Raw genomic sequence first — 6,728 nt, 5'->3', positions numbered from 1 at the left:
ATATTATAGGTGTGTAAACTCAACAAAATATTCTAAACGAGTTCAGTAGTCCATAATAGCATTGGGTCTTCAGATTCACTGGCAATGTCAGAAATTGTTGACCTGAGTCCCCTACGGCTCAACATAACACCATGGCTTTACTTCTTATACTGCGTTTTTATACTTTTCTGCTGGATGGTTAAGACCAAGGTAAAGCAGGACCTATGCAACCAGAGTTGTAACTTTTGGGTCTGATATGGTCAGTGAAATCCCCTCAGGATTGATCCTGAGATCCTGTACCTCAGATTGTAGATCCTTTGTCAGTGTCAGCCATGTGGATGAGTCACGGCCATTGCTTGGCCAATGTGCTCTCTGTGAAAGCCTGAGAGAATTCTTTCTCTCCATGTGACTCTCCTTAGGCACACTCTACATCATTGATCACTTTCCTCTTTGGCCCCATAATCTCCTTGATCAGAAAATTGGGGACACTACCGAGTTACATGACATTACAGTACAAGTTCTCATATGTCCTGAGTCTTAAAGGTTGCTTTCTTTTACAACTTGAAATACTTGACTCCAAGCTCCCCTTGAATTTAGCACTTGTGCTGAGAAGTGAGCTGTGATTCTGATGGGTTTTCCTCTATAGGTGATTTGTTTCTTTTCCCTAGCAGGTTTTACAATTTGATGCTTGTGTTTAATTTCTGAAATCTTTTAATTATTTATTCACATTATTTCGAACAAGGTCTCACTACACAGCTTGGACTCACAGTGATCCTTGGGTCTCAGCCTCCCTAGCGCTGGGATTACAGGCACGCACCACCATGCCCAGTTTCAGTAGCTGGCGCAGCATGGGGCCAGCATGGGGCCAGCATGGCATGCAGTACTGAGGACCAAATTCAGGTCCTTGTCTTTGCCAGGCAGGTGCTTAAACTGCTGAGCTATCTCCCAATCATATTTCTGGAATCTTGACTATGACATGCCCAGCTGTAAAAATTTGTGTGTGTGTGTGTGTGTGTGCGTGTGTGTCTAAATAGTCCTATATGTCTCACTTAACTATATGTCAAATTCTTTTTTCTACCAGGGAAATTTTCAGCCATGATGGGTATGATCAGGTTTTTAAGATATCATTTGTGCTATCTTCTGCTTTTTTACTGATTCCAATGAATCTTAAGGTTTTTCTTCATCGCCTCATCTAGCAGCTGCTGTATTCATTGCTCAAAGTTCCCTGCTATTTTAAAGAAATCTTTCATAATCAATAAGTACAAGCTTGTTTTCTATATCTGTGATCCTGTACTCACAATGGCTTGATCTACTGCTGATATTTTCAAATGAATTTTCATTCCCCTAGATATCTACTAGAATCTATGTATTCTATTTGTTTGCTATGCTGAGCATTCAGGGTTTCCATAATTTTCTTAAACTCCTCTATTTTTGTCTGTATCTGCTCTAGCATCACTAAGCATTGTTTTCACTGTGGACACCACCTCTGCAGTTACCTGAGAAATTATATATTTGATTTTTTTTTTTAGAAAGCCTCATTCAATTGATTTCTTGTTACTTCTTCCGAGAAGCCAGGTGGGTAGCATTTGGCATGTCCCACCTCACTGGATTTGCCTTTGGTGAACTGTATGTCTGGATTTGCATCTTGGTTAAGTGTCTTCTCATTTTCTTTTAATTCCTGGGGTGATGCTTGTAAATTATCTATGGTGGGTTGCTTTATTGTTAGTATTTAGAACACTCAGGAAATGACTACTTCTCTGTGGTATCTTCCAGGTGTGGCTGGTTTTGGGTTTTAAGTCTGTTGCAAGATCCTACTTCTTCAATTTGTTGGGGATGAAAAGCTGATGCCTGTTTGGCCCAGTCCGTGGTTCTCTGGCATTATACCACACAGCATTTTCTGTGAGCCTTAGTCAATCTCAATCTTGGAATACCAGGAAGAACAGCTGTGTAGAACAATTATGTGATTTTTGGCTATAGTGGTACTATTAGCCATGTCAATAGCATCAAACACAGCCTAGAAAATGACAAACTGAGTGACCCCTTAATTTGCACCTTTAACCATATGAACTAGATTTGTGGTCACATAACAAGTCTTAAAACAAACCACAAAATATGCAGCGTACAAGTCCTTAATATATCAATTTTGCCCTCAGGGGTTAAAATTTATGATGGGTTATGGAGAAGTGAAAGAAGAAAAAGAGATTAGAAATAAGGCTGGAGAGCAAAGGGAGGTCACAATAACTTTGGGAAACCTTGCAGAAGACTACAGGGAGAGAAGGAAGAGATAAAAAAGAAGAATGGAACAGAACTGCAAGCACAAAGAAGCTAGAACTCATATTCACATTAATATAAAAATAAGATCAAACAATGAAAAAGAAAAAAAAACTACAAAAACGAGAGGCAGAGAGAGCCAGACACAGTGAGAAAGAGAGGAAGAGGAGGAAAAGAAGAAAAGGAAAAGGGAGGAGGGGGAGGCGAGAGGGAGGAGGAGAAAGAAGAAAGAAGAGGAGGAGGAGGTTTACTTCCATGTTTGACTCTGCTGTCACTCACTGGTAGACAATGTGTGGAGACACAAGAGAAGGAGGAGGAAGAAGGAAGGAGGAGGAAGTGGAAGGGAGGAGGAGGAAGAGGAGCGAGGAGGAAGAGGAGGGGGAAGAGGAAGAAGGGGGGAGGAGAGGGAAGAGGAGGAAGGAGGGGGAGAAGGAGGAAGGGGAAGAGGGAGGAAGGGGAAGGGGAGAGGAAGGCGAAGGGGAGAGGGAGGAAGAGGAGGAGGAAGAAGGAAAGATGGAAGGAAAGACAGACAAACCACTTCCATGTTTGTCTCTGCTGTCACTCACTGGTAGACAACATGTGCAGACACAGTCCCAGTCCATGTTGATGTATTTCAGCAAGCCAGCAATAGTTTTTTGGCAGGGTAATGGTTAATTTCAGCAAGCCTGCTCCTTCTGGCCAAGATCAGACTCATTTGGCCTGCAGCCATCAGCATACCTTCATGGACCTGAGCCCAGCTGGGAGCTACTAGATGTAGCCAGTGGCAACTCTGAGTTCTGAGTTCAGCCCTCTCCAAGGTGGCTACCAGCCAATCACTCTCCCATCTGTGACAACTGAGCCCTCAGCAGTTACTGCCAGCTAGTACAGTCCTTCACATCTGCTAATTCCCTGCACTGCTGTGTCTCTCCATTGAGGCCTCTGGGTTTGTCAGCTACCACCATATGCCCACAGGTCTGAAATGCTCCTCTCACATAGTAAGTCCTCTCTCAGAAAGAAGGCACTACTGACTACCACATTCTTCATTGAAGTTTCTCTCTTCACTCTCTCTGTGGGCTTCAATTCATACTTCAGATTCTTCCTGGGTCCAGAGGACCCACTATTCTCCTTCTTGTCTTCATCACAATGCTATATTCCAGCATCTAGATGGCAACTTTCAAAGAAACTCTTTCTGTGTTGCTTATCACTCCACCATCGTGATGCTCCCTGTTTTCTGGTTTTCTTTTTTTAAACTGGGTGTCATTATGTAGCCCAGGTTGGCCTTGAATTTGCAATAATCCTCTTGCTTCTCTCTTCTGAGTGCTGGGATTATAACTGTGCATCACCACACCCAGCTACAGTACTATCTACAATTTTTTTTTCTTTTTTAATTTATGTATTTGGTACAGGGTCTCACTACACAGCCTAGATTCGTAGTGATCCTCCTGTTTTTCACTTCCCTAGAGCTGGGCTTACAGGTGTGCACCACCACACCCGGACTCATTTGCCAGCTCAGCACGCCCTGGGGGACAGGGCCAGTGCGGCATTCAAACCCTGGTCTCTGTGCTTGCCAAAACAGGCACTTAGTCTGCTGAGCTCTCTCACCTGCCCTACTATCTACCATTTTAAATACACAGAGATCTTCAGAGATGGAAGTAGCTTTAAAACATCAGTAGGAAAAACAAACCAAAAAAAAAAGCAAATTCTTCATTACATATGTAAGGATAGTCACAGAAACAAAAAGGCAAGATAAACAAGTAAAAATTGACAGTTTTAGTATGTGGTCAGCATTACATATTTGATGCCCAATGTTTTATATATACTCACATTTAATCCTTAAAACAAATTTGTGAGATACAGACTCTTCCTTCCCATTCACCACATATTCACTGGATGCAAGGTATGCGTCCCTGAACTAACTGAGGCCTGGGTAAAGAGCAATGGACAAAAAAAAAAAAAAAAAAAACTAAATCCTGGCTTCTTGAAAATTATATCCTACTTTACTGTCTTTAAATGTGGTAAAGTAATTTTTCTGTGAGTCAGACCTAGCAGGGAATAAAATTCAAATTTAAATATATCAGATCAAACTATGACTCTGGCACATATAACTGCTATTCAATAAATGGGTAAAACTGGGCTGGGGAGATAGCTCAGCAGTCTAAGCACCTGCCTGGCAAGTGCAAGAATCTGAGTTAGATCCCAGGTACCGCAGGCCATGCTGGCTCCACTACCCCAGATGTGCCATGTTGGCTGGGTGTGGTGGCACATGCCTATAATCCCAGCACTAAGGAGGCTGAGACAGGAAGGTCAGTACAAGTCTAAACTGTATCAAATAAATAAATAAATAAATAAATACACACACACACACACACACACACACACACACAGAGAGAGATGGTGAAAACTGTTACATTTATCTAAGTTCCTCAGTTATTTTCTCTTATTTCATTTTTTGAGGCAGAAACAGTCTTTATTGGGCTCAGACCAGGGGCCCATGGGTCTTGGGGACCTTTGTCAACTTGCTGATTTTCTTCTCCATGCTCTTTTCAGTCTGTCCATAATCTCACGATCTGCTTCTTCTTCCTCTAATGGACCTTGGCCTTCTTCTTCTCCTCCAGGGTGGCTGTCACAGCCTGGTACTTCCAGCCAATCTCATGAGCCAGACAGCCCAGGTAAGCAAACTTTCTCATTGGCTTCTGGAGCACAACCTTGCGGGCAGCAGGAACCACCATCTGTTTTTTCTTGTCGTAGGGTGGTGGAATCTCATCAAACACCTTGAGGCAGTCCAGGGCATCCTTGTCTCACTTGGTCTTGCGGGGAAGCATCCCTGGGGACAGAGAAGTGGAGGCTCCTGAGGGGCTCGCAGGATGTCTACCTCCTCCAGCTCAGCAGCCTCACATAACAGTGAATGTGGACTCTTCTCATGGTCAGGAAACTTGAACACAAGTAGGAGACGATCTCATCACTGGCCTTCCTCAGTTTTAAAGAATGCTTTTTGAAAGGCCAGGTGTGATGACCTATACCTGTGATCTCAGCACTCAGGAGGCTGAGGCCATCCTGGGCTACAAAGGAAGTTGTGAAGCCCCACCTGGATTACACAGTGAGATGCTGTCTCAATAGCAAAACAAATATAAGAATGGTTTTTTGAGAAATATGACTTTTTTTTATACTATCACCCTCACTGTATGAAATGACTTGTAATACTTTTCCTTCCAATCACTTCGGAAAGCTTAAAACAAAATAATAACCGATCTAAAAAAAGAGTCTGAAGAAAGAGACAAAGGTTTGTGCCATCAATCATATAAAAATGTCACACACAGTTAGGGACAGTACATAATACCTAATAATGGTATATTACTGATTCACATATAAACCATACTACATTTTTAATTGTTAGTTTAGAATGTGCTTTTTATTTACAAAAAAGTTTACTGTAAAATAGCATGCTGAGTTATGACAGCAGCCTCACACGTCCTGTGTTTACTGCATCTTGAATGCAACAAGAGGTCATATTGCTACTAATTACTTGTTGAGAATTTTAAGATCAACATTCATAAGGGATATTAGTCTACAGCTTTCTGATAGGGCCTTTTCACTTTCAGCATCAAGGTAATGCTGGCCTCTTGGGCTGAGTTGGGAAATTCTCCTTACTCTTTGGAAAAGAATGAGGAGGCTGGGCACTAGTTCTTCTGCTGTTCAGCAGTCAACAAGGAAGCCACGGGTCCCAGATTTCTCTTTGCTAGAGATTTCTGATAGTCACTCCATCTCCTACACAAGTTATAAATTATTCAGATTTTGTACATCTTCAGGATTCAGCTCTAATAACTTCTGTGTTCCTAGGAATCTGCCTATTTGATCTATGTAATCCCATTTGTTTGTATACAATTATTTGTAGTACTTTTTTATTTTGTATCAATGTTCATAGCAGCATTACTCATGACAGCTGCAATGTGGAACCAATTCAAGTGTCTTATCAGTGGTTGAATGGGTATGTAAAATATGGTATACATAGTCAAGTTACACCCAGCCTAAGGATGTTTTGGTCAATAACTGGCTGCATGTGCCACAGTGTTCCTATCAGATTATAATGAACCTGAAATATTCTGATGCTTAGTGGTGCTCTAGCTTTTGTAACAGCTGGTAATGCATGCTTTACTCACACACTTGTGGTGATGGTAGATAAACAAATCTACTGTGCCATCAATCATATAAAAATGTAGCACATAGTTAGGGACAGTACATAATATCTGACAATGGTATGTTACTGGTTCACATATAAACTATACTATTTTTTAATTGTTAGTTTAGAATGTTTTTATTTATTAAAAAAATTCTGTAAAACAGGATGCTGAGTTATTATAAGAGCAGCTTCACACATCCTATGTTTACTGCATCTTGAGTGCATCAAGAGGTCATATTGTGACTATATGTCACCCATGTTCGTGAGAGTACTTTATGATGTTCAGACAATGGCAAAATCACCCAACAATTTGTCAGAGCAG

The 6,728-nt window shown here is 41.5% G+C and overlaps 1 non-coding gene across 1 annotated transcript; it reads right to left on the bottom strand.

The window, feature by feature from the left end:
- Positions 1-5,114: 5,114 nt before the first annotated feature.
- Positions 5,115-5,199, bottom strand: LOC111812635. The gene has a single exon (XR_002818090.1). It is a non-coding gene; the product is annotated as a small nucleolar RNA Z195/SNORD33/SNORD32 family (small nucleolar RNA).
- Between the last annotated feature and the right edge of the window lie 1,529 nt (positions 5,200-6,728).

Source organism: Octodon degus, unplaced genomic scaffold (assembly GCF_000260255.1).
Source record: "Octodon degus isolate 3935 unplaced genomic scaffold, OctDeg1.0 scaffold00132, whole genome shotgun sequence".
NCBI lineage: Eukaryota > Metazoa > Chordata > Mammalia > Rodentia > Octodontidae > Octodon > Octodon degus.
This window is presented reverse-complemented; position numbering and strand designations above follow the sequence as displayed.